Consider the following 21,066-nt stretch of genomic DNA (forward strand, 5'->3'; position numbering starts at 1 on the left):
CACTGCGATAGAATTAAATACAATAACAAGAGAAATATAGTTCCTTAAAATAGATAAGAAACTCCAGAGCAAAGTGACTCTGGCAGCTTGATTACAGGATAAATATCACTTGTAAAATGGATCATGGAATTCAGCACTGCTATTCAGTGAGATCATTTAGACCCGACTGCCTGAACTCCCCAAGGACAAGGCTTTCTTGATGAGCAGTGCAACTTGGGTGTCTAGTTAATGGAGTCCCTGTGATTCTTTATATTAAAAGAGGAATTTAAAAGACCTGCAATCACCCTCGTTAACTTTCAGAGCAGTGCGTGCACTGCCCTTTTATCTTTCTGTTTTGTAATAGTCTTTTCCCAAAAGTCCCAAAATACATGACTGCATACAAGGGAATGGAGTACAAAGCTTATAATCATAGATCCAGTAATACACAGCACCGGATTAATGCAGGGGCTTTAGGGGCTGCAGTCCCGGGCCTCAGGCTGAGGGGGGACCTGCAAAAATAAATCCATAATTATATACAATTCAGTGGTCACCAACCTGTCGATTGCGATTGACTGGTCGATCCTGGAGTCTCTGCCAGTCAATTGCGATCTCCGGGCCACTAAAAGTCCAGTGGTGCAGCAGGGCTCACGTAGGCTGCCTGCCTGCCATAGCCCTACACCGCTCCCGGAAGTGGACGGCTGCTGGCCTGTCTCTGCAGCCCCTGGTGGGGGGGGGGGGGGGAAAGGGGAAGGCGGATCCACGTTCTGCCCGTGCCCCCAACACCGTCCCTGCAGCCAATGGGAGCTGCGGGGGTAGTGCTTGCGGGCGCGGGCAGCGCATGGAGACGCGCTGTCCCCCTCCCCCAGGGGCGCGCAGAGACATGCCAGCAGTTGGCTGCTTCCGGGAGCAGTGTGGGGCTATGGCAGGCAGGCAGCCTACCTGAGCCCTGCTGTGCCGCCAGCTGGGAGCCACATGTGGTAAGCGCCTCCTGGCCGGAGCCTACACCTCACAACCCCTCCTGCACCCCAACCCCCTGCCCCAGATCAGAATCCCCTCCTGCACCCTGTAACGATGCGGTTCTGGCGGGACGCAACTGAAAGTGCCAATTTAGGACAAATTGCTTAAACAGGGCAGTTACAGCCCAAGGCTGGGTTTTTTTTACCTCTAAGGCAAACCAAACCAGCCAGACAAAGAGGACTTTGGTTTCACCCCACTGGCTAACCACAAGTTACACAAGCAATTTCCTTAGACACTTCAGTTTTCCAGTATTACCACCAGTGCCACTCGTTATGGGGACAAATGGTTATGAAAACCAATACCCCAGTAAAAGAAAAAAAAGGTTCTCTCGATCCCAAAGGACCAAGCCCCAGACCCAGGTCATATACAAATCAGATCTTACCCACAAATCACGCTGTTGCCAATCCTTTAGAATCTAAAATCTAAAGGTTTATTCATAAAAGGAAAAAGATGTAGATGAGAGCTAGAATTGGTTAAATGGAATCAATTACATACAGTAATGGCAAAGTTCTTGGTTCGGGCTTGTAGCAGTGATAGAATAAACTGCAGGTTAAAAATAAAGTCTCTGGAGTACATCTAAAGCTGGGATGGGTCATTCAGTCCTTTGTTCAGAGCTTCAGTTTGTAGCAAAGTCCTTCTAGAGGTAAGAATCATAGAATATCATGGTTGGAAGGGACCTCAGGAGGTCATCTAGTCCAACCCCCTGCTCAAAGGGGGACCAATCCCCAGACAGATTTTTGCCCCAGATTCCTAAGTGGCCCCCTCAAGGATTGAACTCATAACCCTGGGTTTAGCAGGCCAATGCTCAAACCATTGAGCTATCCCTCCCCGCAAAGCAGGATTGAAGACAAGATGGAGGAGAGGCATCAGCCTTTTATAGTCTTTTCCAGGTGTAAGAACTCCTCTTTGTCCTTACTGTGGAAAATTACAGCAAAATGGAGTCTGGAGTCACATGGGCCAGTCCCTGCATACTTTGCTGAGTTGCAAGGCGTATTTGCCTTCTCTTAATGGGTCAATTGTATAGCTGATGGTCCTTAATGGGCCATCAAGCAGGCTAGGCAGAGCTAACACCAACTTGTCTGGGAAGTTTCCCAGAAGCATAGCATAAGTTTGAAATACAGACAGTATAGCGCCAATATTCATAACTTCAACTACAAAATTGATACACACATATAGACAGCATAATCATAACCAGTAAACCATAACCTTGTCTTAGACACCTCATTTGACCCCCCTTATACAAGATTTGGTGCCCTTACAGGACCGTGGTTGCAACAAATGATCTATATGGTCCCAGATTATATCAATAACGTCACACCCCCAACGCAAAATTGATGCAGGAAGGGATGAGACAAACATCACTGACTGCATCCCAAGAGCTCCCCATCCTTGGGTCTGTCTCACTACAGCTAGTATTGGGTTAGAAGCCGTACCAGTGTATAACAGAAATGGTTTATCAAAGTCATGTTCAACAACATGATTGAAACTCTTTACAAACTTAAGGTAAAACTTGGTTAGAACAATAATGGATTGGATCTGCTCTTGCAGCATGGTTCCTGTATGTCTCATGTGATCTTGCCAGGAGCTAAAGAAAACAGCTACTTTATTCATACAAGCATTGGCAAATGTTTGGAACCCAACTAACATCAAATCAACGTAGATATTAATGTTGTTCATAGTACAGGAATCTTGGCATTTAGCCATGAAAGCAATAGGGTAGTGTGCCTCAGTTTCCCTTTTCATACAGCACATCAGGTCTGAAATGTCTTTTCCCCTGTGAAAAGTTCCAATACTGTTTACAGGCATTAACTGTGAAACATCAGTATAACAAGGCCTTTTAACATAAAGTGGGTTCTCATGTATTCCTTTTAACATGTTCAAGGGATCTTCCAAAAGATTAGGCACATTGTACATTTTTACAGTTTGTGGTAATAGCAACACATTAGTTACAAAAATTACCATTATCAATAACAACAAATCCATTGCAAGTGTCCATTTACAATCATGTTTGCTATGCCTCACCTTTGGCTCAATACCATTGGTGATCTAGCATTTTAGGGCTAACCCGTGGCTTCCCTTTGCAAAATTAAGTTCTCCTTTCCCTCCTTGTCCTGAAGGATTAAATCCTGATTTCTCTTGCTTAACAGAATTCACTGGCTGATGGGGTGGGCTCTCTGTGCTAACAGCTATTAGCAAGTCTTTCCTCTCCCAGCCAGGCAAGTAATTTGCATTACCACAGACAGGAGCCAGTTTACCAGTTTTCAGATTCTTAACTGCTACCAATTCCAAGGCTGGACTCTGTCTTAAAGCGATACCATCCATTTTTACTAACAAGCTAGACTTAAAGTTCTGTTGTCCTTCCTTTACCAACCTCTGCTTCCACATGGAATTAGATGTTAACTTCACTGAGAGACCACAAGTCATATCCAAAGTGTCTAGAGATGAGAGTACACCTACCATCCTCTGCATTCTCAAGAGATTAACTACACAGCTGTTCTGCTCTGCAGACTCAGCTACTCAGTTTTCCTTTTGAACCTGAGACACAGTCTGTTCACACACAGAATCAGCATGGAGACATTCCTCTCTCAACAACCTTGTCTCCCCAACAAGCTGGCCAAACACAGCCACTTGGTTATAGGACTGTTCAACTTTCTTAACAGCTTTTACTCCATCTGAGACCTTCTCAAAGCTATCCACACTGGATCTTTCAAAAGGAAAGTCAGTGGATCCATTTACAACAGAAAATTTTAGGCTGTTAGGAACTGAAACTTCCTTGATTAAATCACTTTCACACCCTTTAGCTGTATTAAGATGCTTGCACAGATTACCATGAGGGTTCCTTTCCCTAGCAGCATTTCTAAGCAACAGTTCACCCTTCACAGAAATTCTGCCCTTACCCTCTTCACCTAGGGCTTGCTCTAAAGGAACACTTTCCTGAGCAGCAACAGACTTTTTCTGGGTCTTACTTACATCCAGGATCACCTTTGGCCCATCAGGCAGATTTCTACACAATCCCCTTTCAGGCAAACTCATAGACTCACTAGATAAAAGGTTAGAAGCATTCTCCTTCCCTTTGCCACACACAAGTTCAGGAATTTTTTCCTTCTTGCTACAAGTTTCCACACCTTTAGTAGGTAACACAATCAAATCACCTTTCTGCTCTCCTTGTGCCCTGGCTAGGATATTACCCTGATTAGATTGGGTTGCTACATCCTTTTCCAACCATACATTAGCAATAGGCAAAATACAAGCACCAGAATTGTTTGATCTCTGGGATTTTGCTAAGACATTAACTGGATGCAACCTAGTTACAGTGCCATTCTTTCTAGCAGACACAAACTTAGGACCATTCCCTTCCTGGGCTTTAGTTGAATCCAGAACCAACTCAGAGACAACTGCACTATTTTCAACCATCACAGGCTGAAAGGAACCTTCTGTTTGCTCCACAGACAAAGACGAGCCTTTACCAGACACACAGCTTGGGATCTCATTTCCCTTGACCCAGCACACAGGGCTGTTCACAGACAACTGCTTGGAGACTGGGGTAGCTCCCTCCATAGGCAAGTCAATACCCCTGACAGACACAGGCACATTTCCTTCACTGTCACAATTCTCCACACAGGTAACAGGTAAGGGATAGGGACACTCATCTTCCACTATCCTTGCCTTCCCAAACTGCTGACTAGATAAACCCATTAGCTCACAAGGCTGCCTAGGCTCCTCCAAACTTTCCTTACCAGGCACATTGCCACTCCCAACAGATAAACTGCTGCTCTTCTCACTACATTGAGCTACTTTTAGCAAATCACAGTTACCCTTTTCAGGTTTAATTTTATAAGCTGTACTAGCCAACAATTCATCACCCATTAAAAATCTACCCTTTCCTTCCTCAGTTAGGGCTTCAACCTGACCGTTTACTTTAATCTGCTCCAGAGAAACATTTTCCTGACCAATGAGTTCTTTCTGGGCTTGATGTAATTCCAGATTCACTTCTGAGACATTAGACAGACATTCAGAAACTCCATTCATAGACAAACAGCTTTTTTGCACAGACAAACAGATATTTCCCACCAGGTTAGAGTCCCCCTCTCCCTGGTCATAGCACAATGGGTTAAATACAGAAAACGGCTTAGAGTAATATAGCATATCAACATTGTTATAAACTTGACTTTCAAGAGGATAGAGCTTCTGCTGTTCTTCCCTTGCTTTTTTGACTTGGAGCTGAAGTCGGGCTGTCTCCTGTTGCATCTTGTGACTCTCCTGTTCCCTCTGTCGAGCTTTCTCCTCAGCAGCCAGCAGCTCCAGACGCACCTTACGAGCTCTTTCTTCTCTCTCATCAGCCTCCTTCTTTCTTTTATCAGCTTCTTTCTTTCTCTCAGCAGCTTCTTTCTCCAGCTGGGCCAAGGCTTGCTTCTCTTTCATTCGAATTTCTGCCAGTTTTTGCTCATGTTCAAACTGCAGGCTGTTTTTAAGGGCTTGCAGTTTCATTGCTTCTGCTCTTGCTTTTTGGCTCATGGTGATTGATCTTTAACCAACAAAACTCTCAATACCAAAATTCAAATTTGGATGGCGTGGGGTTCTGACCCAAAGCTTAATTGACCTGGTTCTGTGGATCCTGCCGACTACGCCACTGTAACAATGCGGTTCAGGCGGGACCCAACTGAGAGTGCCAATTCAGGACAAATTGCTTAAACAGGGCAGTTACAGCCCAAGGCTGGGGTTTTTCCACCTCTAAGGAAAACCAAACCAGCCAGACAAAGGGGACTTTGGTCTCACCCCACTGGCTAACCACAAGTTACACAAGCAATTCCCTTAGACACTCCAGTTTCCCAGTATCACCACCAGTGCCACTCATTATGGGGACAAATGGTTATGAAAACCAATACCCCAGTAAAAGAAAAAAAAAAAAAGGTTCTCTCGATCCCAAAGGACCAAGCCCCAGACCCAGGTCAATATACAAATCAGATCTTACCCACAAATCACGCTGTTGCCAATCCTTTAGAATCTAAAATCTAAAGGTTTATTCATAAAAGGAAAAAGATATAGATGAGAGCTAGAATTGGTTAAATGGAATCAATTACATACAGTAATGGCAAAGTTCTTGGTTCGGGCTTGTAGCAGTGATAGAATAAACTGCAGGTTAAAAATCAAGTCTCTGGAGTACATCCACAGCTGGGATGGGTCATTCAGTCCTTTGTTCAGAGCTTCAGTTTGTAGCAAAGTCCCTCCAGAGGTAAGAAGCAGGATTGAAGATAAGGTGGCGGAGGGGCATCAGCCTTTTATAGTCTTTTCCAGGTGTAAGAACTCCTCTTTGTCCTTACTGTGGAAAATTACAGCAAAATGGAGTCTGGAGTCACATGGGCCCGTCCCTGCATACTTTGCTGAGTTGCAAGGCGTATTTGCCTTCTCTCAATGGGTCAATTGTATAGCTGATGGTCCTTAATGGGCCATCAAGCAGGCTAGGCAGAGCTAACACCAACTTGTCTGGGAAGTCTCCCAGAAGCATAGCATAAGTTTGAAATACAGACAGTATAGCGCCAATATTCATAACTTCAACTACAAAATTGATACACACATATAGACAGCATAATCATAACCAGTAAACCATAACCTTGTCTTAGACACCTCATTTGACCCCCCTTTATACAAGATTTGGTGCCACTACAGGACCATGGTTGCAACAATGATCTATATGGTCCCAGATTATATCAATAAAGTCACACACCCAAACTCCTTCCCAGAGCCCTCACCCCTCACCCTCTTCTGCACCCCAACACTCTGCCCCAGCCTGGAGCCCCCTCCTGCACTCAAGTTAGTTTCTGTCTGGGAAGGAGTTTAACAGCTGTTCTAAGGTAAGAAGTAGGCTATTTTGAATTAACGTAACTATATTCTACATGTTTTAAGACTGAAATGTAACCACAGAATGGCTTCATGTTAATTAAAAGGCAAGTTTAGAATAGTATTAATAGCCTCAATGCCATAATTTTGATCATTTTGTTTTAAATTAGGAAAAAGACTTGTATACTGTGGCCACACAAAATCTAATGGCCCTGGGCCCACAGGACAGTTAATCCGGCCTTAGTAATACACAATCCCAAATATTATATGCAGTAACAAAACAAGATGGATGTATACAAACTGAGGCATCAGAAGAAGAATATCCTATTTAGCGATCTGTTCAATGGGCCTAACAAACTGGTGGATCAAACTATAGCTAGGGAACTTCCCCCATAAATGCAGCAGCTGTTTAAAAGTGCATAGCAACACTGCACAGCACTTTAGGGCAGAAAATGGAGAATGTCGTATATAATTGACACTTCAGGATAAGTTTAGGAAGGCAGAGAGTAATTACTGGGGCTAAAATTACCCAAGATAGACATACCCTTTAAGAACCTCCCATTGCAAAGGGACTACAAGAACCAATCATAGCAAAAGAAAGGCTAGTGAAGGAAAAATAGAGCTCAGGAACAGGTTTGCTGAGTTGGAGAATGAAGCATAGCAGGCAGTAACAGGAGGTGGGAGGGCAAGGAAGAAGAGAAGAGTGCCTAGTCCTACAAAAAGCAACAGAGGGTCCTGTGGCACCTTTAAGACTAACAGAAGTATTGGGAGCATAAGCTTTCGTGGGTAAGAACCTCACTTCTTCAGATGCAAGTAATGGAAATCTCCAGAGGCAGGTATAAATCAGTATGGAGATAACGAGGTTAGTTCAGTCAGGGAGGGTGAGGTGCTCTGGTAGCAGTTGAGGTGTGAACACCAAGGGAGGAGAAACTGCTTCTGTAGTTGGATAGCCATTCACAGTCTTTGTTTAATCCTGATCTGGTGGTGTCAAATTTGCAAATTAACTGGAGCTCAGCAGTTTCTCTTTGGAGTCTGGTCCTGAAGTTTTTTTGCTGTAAGATGGCTACCTTTACATCTGCTATTGTGTGGCCAGGGAGGTTGAAGTGTTCTCCTACAGGTTTTTGTATATTGCCATTGCTGATATCTGACTTGTGTCCATTTATCCTCTTGCGTAGTGACTGTCCAGTTTGGCCAATGTACATAGCAGAGGGGCATTGCTGGCACATGATGGCATATATAACATTGGTGGACGTGCAGGTGAATGAGCCGGTGATGTTGTAGCTGATCTGGTTAGGTCTTGTGATGGTGTTGCTGGTGTAGATATGTGGGCAGAGTTGGCATCGAGGTTTGTTGCATGGGTTGGTTCCTGAGTTAGAGTTGTTATGGTGCGGTGCGTGGTTGCTGGTGAGAATATGCTTAAGGTTGGCGGGTTGTCTGTGGGCGAGGACTGGCCTGCCTCCCAAGGTCTGTGAAAGTGAGGGATCATTGTCCAGGATGGGTTGTAGATCACTGATGATGCGTTGGAGAGGTTTAAGCTGAGGACTGTAGGTGATGGGCAGTGGAGTTCTGTTGGTTTCTTTTTTGGGCCTGTCTTGTAGCAGGAGGCTTCTGGGTACACGTCTGGCTCTGTTGATTTGTTTCTTTATTTCCTTGTGTGGGTATTGTAGTTTTGAGAATGCTTGGTGAAGATCTTGTAGGTGTTGGTCTCTGTCTGAGGGGTTGGAGCAGATGCGATTGTACCTCAGTGCTTGGCTGTAGACGATGGATCGTGTGGTGTGTCCGGGGTGGAAGCTGGAGGCATGAAGGTAGGCATAGCGGTCGGTGGGTTTTCGGTATAGGGTGGTGTTAACGTGGCCATTGCTTATTTGTACGGTGGTGTCAAGGAAGTGGACCAATCTACACGGGAGGTCCTTGATTTCAAAAGAGCAAACTTTAAAAAATTAAGGGAATCAGTTAGGGAAGTTAGGGAAGTGGACTGGACTGAAGAACTCAATGATCTGAATGGGGAGGAGATTGGAATTACTTTAAATCAAAGTTGCAGAGCTATCTGATGCCTGCATCCTAAGCAAGAGGGGGGAAAATTCACAGGGAAGGGTTGCAGACCAAACTGGATGAGCAAGCATCTCAAACAGGTGATTAAGAGAAAGCAGAAAGCCTACAAGGAATGGAAAATGGGATGGATCAACAAGGAAAGCTACCTCTTGGAGGTCAAAATGTGTAGGGATAAAGTGAGAACTGCCAAAACCCAAGCAGAGTTGGACCTTGTGAAGTAAATCAAAACATTAGTAAAAGGTTCTATAGCCATATAAATAAGAAGAAAACAAGGAAAGAAGAAGTGGGACCGCTAAACACTGGGCATGGGGTGGAGATGAAAAATAATCTAGGCATAGCCCAACACCTAAACAAATACATTGCCTCAGTTCTTAATAAGACTAATGAAGAGCTTAGAGGTAGTGGCAGGGTAGCTAATGGGAATGAGGATATGGAGGTAGAAATTACCACATCCAACATGAAAGTCAAACAGCTTAAGGGGACCAAATCGGTGGGCCCTGGATAATCTCCATCGAAGACTATTACAGGACCTGGCACATGAAATTGCAAGCCCAATAGCAAGGATTTTTAATGAATCCCTAAACTTGGGAGTCATACCCTATGACTGGAGAATTGCTAATATGGTACCTATTTTTAAGAAAGGGGAAAAAAGTGATCTGGGAAATTACAGGCCTGTTAGTTTGACCTCAATTGTATGCAAGGTCTTGGAACAAATTTTGAAAGACAAAGTAGTGAAGGACATAGAGGTGAACGATAATTGGGATAAAATACAACATGGTTTTACAAAAGGTAGATCATGCCAGACCAACCTGATCTCTTTCTTTGAGAAGCTAACTGATTTTTTAGACAAAGAAAATTCAGCAGATCTAATCTACCTGGATTTCAGTAAGGCACTTGATATAGTTCCACATTAGAAATGATTAGTTAAATTGAAGAAGATGGGGATTAATATGAGAATTGAAAGGTAGATAAGGAACTGGATAAAGGGGACACTACAACAAGTCATACTGAAAGGTGAACTGTCAGGCCTGAGGGAGATTACTACTGGAGTTCAACATTTATTTAACATTTTAATTCATGACCTTGACACAAAAAGTGGGAGCATGCTAATAAAAATTGAGAATGACACAAATTGGGAAGTATTGCCAATACGGAGGAGGACTGAAATATCATACAAGAAGATCTGGAGGACCTTGAAAACTGGAATAATAGAAATGAGATGAAATTTAATAGTGCAAGGTCATACACTTAAGGACTAACCACAAGAATTTTTGCTATAAGCATATCAGTTGGAAGAGACAGAGGAGGAAAAAGGCCTGGGTGTACTGATTGACTATGAGGTGCTAATGTGATGCGGCCTTGAAAAAGGCTAATGCAGTCCTAGGATGCATCAGGCAAGGTATTTCCAGTAGAGATAGGGAAATTTTATTGCCATTTATTGCCATTATACAAGGCACTGGTGAGACCTCGTTTGGAATACTATATGTAATTCTGGTCTCCCAAGTTGAAGAAAGATGAATTCAAACTGGAACAGATGTAGAGAAGGGCTACTAGGATGATCCAAGGAATGCAAAACCTACCTTATAAGAGGAGACTCAAATAGCCTGGCTTGTTTAGCCTAACCAAACGAAGGCTGAGGGGAGATATGATTGCTCTCTATAAATACATCAGAGGGATAACTCCTCTCCCTCCTGGTATTTATTTAAGTGCCAATGGTGATACAAGAACAAATAGATATAAACTGGCCATCAACAAGTTTAGGCTTGAAATTAGACAAAGGATTCTAATCACCAGAGGAGTGAAGTTCTGGAACAGCCTTCCAAGGGGAGCAGTGGGGGGTAAAAATCCTAACTGGCTTCAAGACTGAGCTTGATAAATGTATGGAGGGGATGGGATAATGAGACTGCCTAACAATGGCATGTGGCCCAACTGTGACTAAGATGGGATGTTAGAGGGGAAAGGCTCTGAGTTACTACAGAGAATTCTTTCCCAGGTGGGTGGTGGGGGGTCTTGCCCACATGCTCAGGGTCTAATTGATCACCATATTTGGGGTTGGGAAGGAATTTTCCCCTGGGTCAGATTGGCAGCGATCCTGGGGTTCATGTCTTCCTCTGAAGCATGGGGCATGGGTCACTTGCTGATTTAAATGAGAGTAAATGGTGGATTCTCTGTAACTTGAAGTCTTTAAATCATGATGTGAGGACTTCCGTAACTCAGCCAGAGACTAGGGGTCAATTATAGGAGTGGGTGGGTGAGGTTCTGTGGCTTGTGATGTGCAGGAGGTCAGACTCGATGATCACAATGGATCCTTCTGGCCTTAAAGTCCATGAGACCCCTGGAACACTGGTTCAGGCCTGAGTGAGAGAAGAGGATCCTCTGCTGAACCACTATTCCCTACAACATCTGGCTTTTCCTTCAAGGTCTCCCATCCAGCTCCTGCCCTCACTAGAAGCTGCATTCCTTTATAAGAAGATCACAGAATGAGGTGGTAAAGGGCTGAGGATACTAGCAGAGCCTATACAATATTCAGATAATTTGGCATTTTCCATTTTTCAAGCATCAGCGTTTTGATTCTTAAAGAAACTCTTGGCATAAATGTTCCTTGCATTCAATGCTTTGGCAAAGCCCCCTAGTAAGAGGCACGTAAGTCAAGAAGGGACAGCTCTGTGGAGTGCTGATCATGCATGGCCCCTTTCCCAAACCTTATACACATGAGGTCTTACCACAAGAATGTGTATTAAATTAGCCATTGTCATTCCCCAGGGCCAACTATGTCATTAAGCCTCATTATTTCTGCTTTTGCTTCCCCAGCCAGTCTGAAAATGTCCAGGAAGTTTCTGCGCCAAGTTCAGCAGCTGCTAACTTTGTTTATGAGTTTTACTGCTTTGTCTCTGTGGTGCTCATCTGGGAAGTGAGCTAGAAAGAGTGCAAACAGAGCAGTAAAATGGCTTAAAAGGTTCTAATGTTCTGAGCAGTTTGGATGAATGTGAGAATATTGGACTGACTTCCAAAACAAATAGATGGGACTAATCAAGGGACCCCTTGCGGACTGGCTCCCGTTAGAGCAACTTCTGTCACATGATCATCTGGAACAGATTTGAATCTATCCAGCTTTCATTAGTAAGGTTTGGTCTAAGCTAAACCTGGTTCTTCCCAAAGTTTGGGGTGTTTGGTTCTGATCTTCTCTATTCTGCAGTCTTTCCTCCTTCAAAAAGCTCTGGAAGACCGATATATTCTTTAAAGCACTCCTGTTGTCAGAGGTGCCAACTTTCAAATGTGCTGGGGGGTGCTCAGGGGTGAAAGTAACTTAAAGGACTTACCGGTACGCCGGAGTCCTGAGCTGGAGGCAGGGCCTCAACTGGAAGGGGCGTGGCCTCAACCGGAAGAGGTGGGGCATTTAAATCCCTGGGCCCTTTAAATCACCCCCAGAGCTACCAGCTGCTGAGGCGGCTGGGAGCCCCGGGGCGATTTAAAGGCTGCTACGTTGCCGGGAGCCCCAGGCCCTTTAAATTGTAGGCCTGGGGAAGCCGGTCCGGTACAGTGCACCGGACCGACTTACTTTCACCTCTGGGGATGCTCGACCTCCACTGTGCCCCAGGCCCCACCCCCATGCTTCCCCTTCCCTCAAGACCCCGCCCCACCTCTTCCCATGCCGTTCTGCCTCCTCCCCCCCAAGTGTGCCTTGCCCCCGTTCCTCCCTCTCTCCCCCAGCACCTCCTGCATGCCACGGAACAGCTGATCTGCAGCAGGCGGGAGGCACTGGGAGGGAGGGGGAGGAGCTGATCGACAGGGCTGCCGATGGGGTGGGAGGCACTTGGGGGGAGGTGGAGGAGCTGATATGGGGGGCTGCCAGTGGGTGCTCAGCACCCACCATTTTTTCCCTGTGTGTGCTCGAGCTCCAGAGCACCGACAGAGTCAGCGCCTGTGCCTGTTGTATCTACCACTGGCCACCCTGTTGCTTTATCTAGATTAGGAAAAGTGGATGAGGTTAAGTCTGAGTTCGCTAACACAGCTCTCCAACCTGACAAGCTCAATTGAAGTAAAATGTATTAGCCTGTATCTATCCTAAGAAAAAAGGCAGAGTTTAGGCAGGGGTGCTGGAACAATTTGTATAGTGGGGGTGCTGAGAGCCATTGAACCAAGCTGTAAACCCTGTATATGATGGAAACCACTTCAAGCCAGGGGGTGCAGCAGCACCCCACAGCACCCCTAGATCCAGCGCCTCTGAGTTTAGGTGAGGGTTGGCTAGCATGTGTTAGCTAATTTCAACCCAATCTCAACCAATTTTCCTAGTGCAGTCAAACCCTGTGTTTGTTCCTTTCTGTACGGGACCTGCACATGCTCTGTAAGTAACAGTAATAAACTGCAGCCAACTTAGAACAAATAAAATATTCTACCAGTGCTCAGAACCAAGCAGAGATCCTAAGAGATACACTCTTGATTAAAAGAGTTTTAGCCATTTGGTTGCATTTCAAGACTTTCCTTTCCTTTCATAGTGTAACACTCCCCATTTATTGGTTCTCAGTGATTTTGATATCAAATTTGCTGGATTTCCAAATAAAAAGATGGTTTCTGTACCTGCCAGAACCACAGATTTCCCCTGGGTTCTGAGGATCAATCTGGGTTCTTTCTGGCTTGTGCATCATCACTGGGAATAATGCCTAATGCTGCCTCGGTGACACCTGTGCAAACCTCTTGTCTTCAGTGGCAACTACTTGTGACACTCTTGTCCCCAGAGAGATGATATGTGTGCAACTGGGGGATAGAATTTGGCTAGACAGGTGACTTTGTCAATGGATTATAGGGCCCAAACCAACTGTACTGATTCCAGTGGGGTTGGATGGGCCCTGGAGTTACCAACAATAAAGATTCTGCAGTCTGAACTGGGTTAGCAATTCTTTTGATAGTTTGTGAGCAAGAAAAGACTCCAGTTCCCCCTCCCAGAGTGGGGTTGGGTCTGCAGGGCTGACAGCAGTAAAAAGGAGTATAATTTTACTTGCTTTCTCTGTAGTTAGCAGCTTTAACTCTGGTACAGGCAAAGAGCAGCTCTGTGTAAGCAGGGGCCATTTTTACATACTCATTATTTGGTGCAGAACTGCACTGTAAGGGGCTGCAGTCCTGGTCTGAGCACTGGCTTCCATTAACAAAGACTATCTGTGCATTCCCAGAAGTAAACTCCTAAGCTTAACAGACATGGGTTGCAGCACTTAGCTGGATATCACTGGGCTGGTTTGTCTTTTGATCCTTTCGATTTGAACTGTGGTTGTTGGGAACAAAGCCATTTTTGTAATGGATTTTTGTTACATAATGTTGATATTTTTAGCCCTTCTAATTCTTCTGATTGTCGCCAGATGTTCAGAAGGTAACAGTAAGGAATTAATCATCCCAAATGATGAATGACTGGATAGCAACTGGATCCCATCAGAGTGGGCTGGAAAGAGAAAGAAAATTAACTGAACACTCCCCTGGTCAGATTCCATCTTGGACATGGCACCGGAAGGTGTTGGCTTCTGATGAATGTCATGCAGCAGAAGGAAGCAACAACGGCTCTGCCTCTGAAAATTCCCATGCGATTTTTTTCGCATGGGCAATCTTGACAGAAGTACCAGCTTAACAATGTCATTTTCACATCTTGCCTTATTAGGCTAATGCTGAGAGACAGTCCATCACACCATAATCTGCTGAACATATTATCCAGGGCGAATTTATAAGGTGCTGTGTTGTTAAATCTCACCGGTGCTGCATGTCATCAGTAACAATGTAATCCTTCAAGAGCTGATGGCTTGAAAAAGATTTTTTACTGGTGCTAGGAAATGTCTGATAATTCACACTGCTATTGACCTACAAGATGTTGGTAATGTTTTATGCATACACATGATGGGAAGCACTGTACACACAGATATCCCAAAACTTGGGCTTCACTGTATGGGCAAGAGGCCTATTTGTACACTCACAGAAAGAGTGCTTAGGTTGCACAGAAATCTTCAATTACATGATATTCCTGTTGACATACTGTAATAAGCAGGGCCATCAAATGGCATTGGAAGGCCACTGGATAGGATCATAACTGAGTTAATTGGACAATGTGTTGTGAAAAAGGAAAGGAAAAGAAACCCTAAGCAATTAATTAACTAGCAAAGCCAAAATGGAGATAATTCTATCTCCTTTCTCTGGGCTACAGAAGAGCATGGGTTCATTTCCATAACAATGCAGTCTGCCTATGTAAATGCAATGTCCTAAGCACCACATTTGAAATAGAATTATCAGGGAACTAAAGCTTTCATAATTGGTAATAACTGTGTTGTTAGTGCCTGACAAGCTGGCAACATGTGAGTAATTATCTAATTAACCTCAACCCAGCAGAAGTGATGAAGGGGAATTGACACATTCCTCCTGCTTTATTAAGATTCTGTCCATTTCCCAGTGGACTTTTGCAGAACAAGATGAGGAGAAATATTCAAGCACTGTTGCCTAGTGTCAGATTTGAGTGACTGCTCAGAGACATGGCACCAAGTCGCCTCAGGAAGATCAGACTGGATAACCCCACGTGACTGAGGCTCTCTTCATAGCAATACTGAGCCCATTCACAAAGGAGGGGGACATTAGCCTTGGTTTTGTGCTGTAGAAGAACACAGAGGTCCCAATCCTGTGAGGTGCTGAGCAGGGCTTGTTGAAAAACACTTTCCTATTTTTTGCAAAAAATGTTGAAGGAAACAAACAATTTTCATTTCTGTAAATATGTTTCACGAAGATTTTTCAATGAAAAAATTTGAAATGAAACAAAAAAAGAAAATTATAAAGGTTTGGGGTTTTTTCCCTGTGACTTTCCCTCTTTTACTTTTCTTTTCCTGTAGAGGGAAAAATTTCCCCCCTCTTTTCCAATGGGAAAAAGTAAAAAATAGAAAGTGATCATTTACACTTCTGCAAAGTGGGTGTGAAAACCTCCTACACTGAGTGGAGAATTCACACAGCCACTGTGCACAAGTGCAAATTACAACACAAGGTGCCTGTCAGAGAATCAGACGCAGGAGGACAGATTTTCAAAAGTCCTCAGGACTCAAGCTCTGAAAATCTAGTCACTGTCTCAGGGCTTGTCTAAACACAAAAGTTCCCCTGCTTTAACTGTACTGGTGTAGTCAAAGAGGGATAACGCACCTAGTGTAGACACAGTTATACGGTATCAGTATAAAGAGGCTTTGTACCTGTATAGCCATTCCTATAGAGAAGGGGAATAAACTGTGCCACCATAAGACACCTTTATAACTGTGTATCTGCATCCACACTGGAGCTTGAACTAATATTACCCTATTGGTAAAAAAATCACACCTCTGATTGACATAGTGATAGTTGTGCAAAATCTGCATGCACAGCAGATCTTGGATACCATTCTGACAGGTGCCTTATAAAGAACTAAGTGAAGAAGGCAGACGATGGTATCACCTCTGGAGAGTTGGGAGAAGGATTAGTGAGAGCAGACTCTTCGTTAGCGCAGATGGTCGTGTAAGCAGGGTCTGAATGAGCTTTTCCTTGACATCTAGTGATGAGCTGGGGGAAAAGACTTCAGGAACCGACTTTGTTTGCATAGATATGCCTACTCTGCCTCAATGTGCAGCACGATGGAGCTGCTTTGCCCAAATGGTCATTTTTGGCTGTTTGCAAGTTTTGTTGGTTTGCAAGTCACTTTGGTGTTGAGTGTAGGGGTGATGAAAGGTTGTTGCCCTTGTTGTGTAAGTGGGGGTTTGACCTGCCCTGGTTGGGGGGGGGTCACCCTCAACTGAACTGCAGTCGCTAAGTGGGGGGTAGGGATGCCAAATCCCAGGGAAGGAGAAAGAGGGTGGGGACAGGTGTTTTGACTGGGTGGTGTGGGCTCTGCCTATGAGTTCTAGACACCATTTGACACTTCTCCTCTCGACTGTTTAATGACAGAGCTGGTTAGACTCAATTGAGAGTCTTTTCTTTTGTTACAGGTCCCTAGAGCTGAAATCACTGATAACCAGGTCTAGGTGATACGCCTTAGACCTGCTGTGGGGCAGTGTCTTCAGTGAAAGAGACTGACCAGTTTGTACTAGCAGTGAGGCTCCCTCACTAAGTGCTGAAATCACTGAGAGATGCCTGTGTTAAGTTGCTGGGACCTCAAGGCATCGCAGAAGTTGCAGTAGAGAGGCCAGAGGTGGAGTGAACAATGACAATGCAGCAGCAGAGTAGACAATGATGCAGAGCACAGCAGTGGCAGGCAGTAATGCAGAGTGAATGGTGCGGCGGCAGCAGCTGAGGTATTGGTCGATGCCTCCCCTCACTCGGGATGGGAGGTGAACTCACGCAAATGCACCTCTGAACTCTGGATCTTCACTGATCAAGGACAACAACTGTGAGTGGGGTGCAGTGGAGGGAGTGGCGTGCTAAAGGAACATTTGTTTGTTGGACTTTCACAGCGCAAGGTGAGAAACAGGCAAAGGACACTCCCCAATGTATTCTGGAGTGGGTGTTTTGCTCATGATCATATGTTTTTGAATCATGCTTGTGGTCTTTTCTCAGATTAATGCCAGGTTCCTTTCCCCTTTTGTTATTAAAAGTTTTCTTTTCTATACAGACTTTGTGCTTGCGGGAGGGGAAGTATTGCCTCTTAGGGGTGCCCAAGGGTAGTGTGTAATTTTCCCAGATTACTGGGTGGGGGCTTGAGCTGGTTCTGTGTTGTATTGATAAAAGGAACCCCTAGATATTGAACCTGGCCCTTGTCACTGCCGATTCCACCAGGCAGAAGAGTTACAGTAGCATCCCTGCTTCTAGATCTGAGAGTGTTCCCATACCAAATCTGTGGAACCACTCACAAAGTAAAGCACAGCTTATCAGGGGTGATGGGGCTCTGACTTATCACCAGCCAACAAAATCCCCATAAAGAGGCAACCATTTTAAGCAGACATAGCAGTGTGTCAAGTCTATATGGATGCATTAATCAGAATGAAGCAAGAGAACCTGTTTGTAATGAGATTGCAAACACAGCCATCACTTACCAGCACTGGTAACAAACACATCATTACTGCATGGTGCAATGTTTTGTGATAATTAAATGTGTTTCTTCCATGTGATGATTAATTTATTTTCTAATTAACTCTGTTATGTGTTTGCAGTTTGTTATTCATGGGTAATTAGCAACTTTCCCTGACTTTGTTTATTTAATTAATCTTGTTTGCATCTGTGTTACACCCTTGTTTCAGTGGAGCCGAAGCATGATACATAGTGTTCCTACTCTCACGTGAACTAGATGTAACTTCCTCAAGGGGTCCTGGCAGGCTGGGTGGCTTCTGGAAAAGCCAGTTCTGTGCACAAAAAATCACTGCAGCTGGTTTCCTTGATCCCATATCAGCTGAATGGTCTATTGTTGGAGTTGAGTGATCGGCAAACTGGTATGGACAAAATAAGCGCGATCGTGAACCTTCCGCCCCAGGACTAGTTCAAGTAAATCTGGAGCTTGCTGTGAGTTCATTTAATTACCAGTCCTGACCCCACACACCCAGCATTTTCTTCTCAAGTCCCCAGACAACCAACCTGAGCATTTAATTCTCTCTTCTTCCCTCACCCCTCAGCCTTTCATTCCCTGCCTCCTCTCCTTTAGAAACCTTCCCCTCCCTCTCTGTCCTGCAGGGCTTCCTGTGCACAAGCTGGGACAGGACAGAGAATCTGCCCCTAAATATTGTTTGTGTCTCTGTGCTCTTTCTGGAATAACACGCTTGGCCTTCAGGTTGGAAATGGCTATCTTAGAGCTTCACGCTGGGCTCCCAGCACAGGGGTGCTCCAAAGTGGTGTGCACTTTAAAAAATCCAGAGTTCAGTATCTGTTCCTCCTTTGCTGAAGGGTCTCTTTGGTTTCCCCAAACTTGCCTGAATTGCTCAAACAGCTGAAGGGAAAAGTGACATTGGCATTTGTATGGAAGAAAGACCCATTTCCTGTCAATCACAGCTGAACATTGAGTTCCTTTCCCATTAACTACCAATCTGGGGGTTAGCCACACATGCAGAACTTCTAAACGGCATCAGAATACTTTCCCATTCACAATTACAAAATTGGACTCCGTGATTAATTCTGCTTCTTTACAGACTTCTTGCTCTGTGTGTAATAAAGGAAACCAGTCCTGGACTGATGCTTAGTCATGGACTCAGTAACAGTACGTAGTGTAACATTTAATTTAAACAGGCTGACACTTTGCTAAGCTTGATCATAACTGTCTCCTGTTCCAGGCTTCTTGCTGGGTCTCCAGATTCCTTGAAAGCTTCCAGCTGCTGTTCTTATTCTTGGAAAGTCCTCCTTGGAATACACTTGACTCACACAAGTGCCCTCAGGTGACAGGGAATTCCCTGTCTGTGTGCTTACCACAGAATGAATGGTCAGAACAATAGTCAGTAACTGTCCCCAAAACCTAAAGCCAGCACTGCCCAAACCCACACAGCTGAAAACAAGTAACCACTCCTCCTTCTTCATTATGTATTAGTGGCACTGCATCCAATGTTGCACTAGTACCCTAAGCCCTGTGTCAGCAAGGATACTGGGGAAGGAGACCTTTGTTCAATTCCCTACTTCATCACAGGACAAGTCACTTAGGCTCTTAACTCCCATTAAAGTAGATTTCAATGGGAGTTAGGAACCTCAGTCACTTTGAAGATGTGGGCCTTAATCTTTCTGTGCCTTTCTGTACAATGGGGATAATAGCACTGCCCTGACACACACACATCAGTGTTGTGAGGATGAATGCATTAGAGATCATGAGGTGTTCAGTGGCCTGTGATAGGATGTTCACCCCACATAGGAATGGAAGGGGTTAACGGAGGTCTTGTAGGCCTGCCACAACCCAGCCTGAAAAAGAGCAGTGGAGGTGAGTCCTCCTAGCAGCCTAGGGAGGCTTCACAGGAAGCAGACAATTGGGGAGAGGCTGCATGGAGTAGCCAGTCATGGCCCAGTGGGCTAGTACAAAAGAAGCTGCAGGGCAGAACAGGGGCAGTTGCTGTGGGGAGCCGAAGGAGTGAGGACTGTTCCTAGCAGGCTGCAGTAAGGGTAGCATCTTGGACACAGCAGTTGCTAGCTGGGACCAGAGGAGAAAGAGGGAGCTCCTGGCTAGCTGCTGGGACTTGCTGGCTGAAAGCCCTGAGGTAAGGGCGAAGAAAGTGCTGAGGCCATGAGGAAATGGCCTAGGGAAGTGAAGCAGCATTGAAGGAAGTTAAGGAGATGTTAGTTATCATGTTAGTGATCAATGGCTCCATGTCTAGTTGGCAGCCAGTTTCAAGCGGAGTGCCCCAAGGGTCGGTCCTGGGGCCGGTTTTGTTTAATATCTTTATTAATGATCTGGAGGATGGAGTGGACTGCACTCTCAGCAAGTTTGCCGATGACACTAAACTAGGAGGCGTGGTAGATACACTAGAGGGTAGGGATCGGATACAGAGGGACCTAGACAAATTAGAGGATTGGGCCAAAAGAAACCTGATGAGGTTCAACAAGGACAAGTGCAGAGTCCTGCACTTAGGACGGAAGAATCCCATGCACAGCTACAGACTAGGGACCGAATGGCTAGGTAGCAGTTCTGCAGAAAAGGACCTAGGGGTCACAGTGGACGAGAAGCTGGATATGAGTCAACAGTGTGCTCTTGTTGCCAAGAAGGCTAACGGCATTTTGGGCTGTATAAGTAGTGGCATTGCCAGCAGATCGAGGGACGTGATCATTCCCCTTTATTCGACATTGGTGAGGCCTCATCTGGAGTACTGTGTCCAGTTTTGGGCCCCACACTACAAGAAGGATGTGGAAAAATTGGAAAGAGTCCAGCGGAGGGCAACAAAAATGATTAGGGGTCTGGAGTGCATGACTTATGAGGAGAGGCTGAGGGAACTGGGATTGTTTAGTCTCCAGAAGAGAAGAATGAGGGGGGATTTGATAGCAGCCTACAACTACCTAATGTAGGAATGCTAGCTCCCAAATTGTTAGCCATGGTTACGGCACACTGTTTCCATGGCCACAAGGCAGGAGTGACCTTCGCCTCAGTGTCTGTGTTTGGGAAACTTTTGGCTGATTTGATTCCTACCCTCGCAGCTGGTGTTCACGCGCTTAAGAGATGGGTCTGTTATCTTGTGGGTCTGTTATCTTGTGTGCCTGTATACTGCCTGGCTTTTCTATGCGCAGGAATGTAACCACTAAGAA

This window comes from Emys orbicularis, chromosome 9 (genome assembly GCF_028017835.1).
Source record: "Emys orbicularis isolate rEmyOrb1 chromosome 9, rEmyOrb1.hap1, whole genome shotgun sequence".
Classification (NCBI taxonomy): domain Eukaryota; kingdom Metazoa; phylum Chordata; order Testudines; family Emydidae; genus Emys; species Emys orbicularis.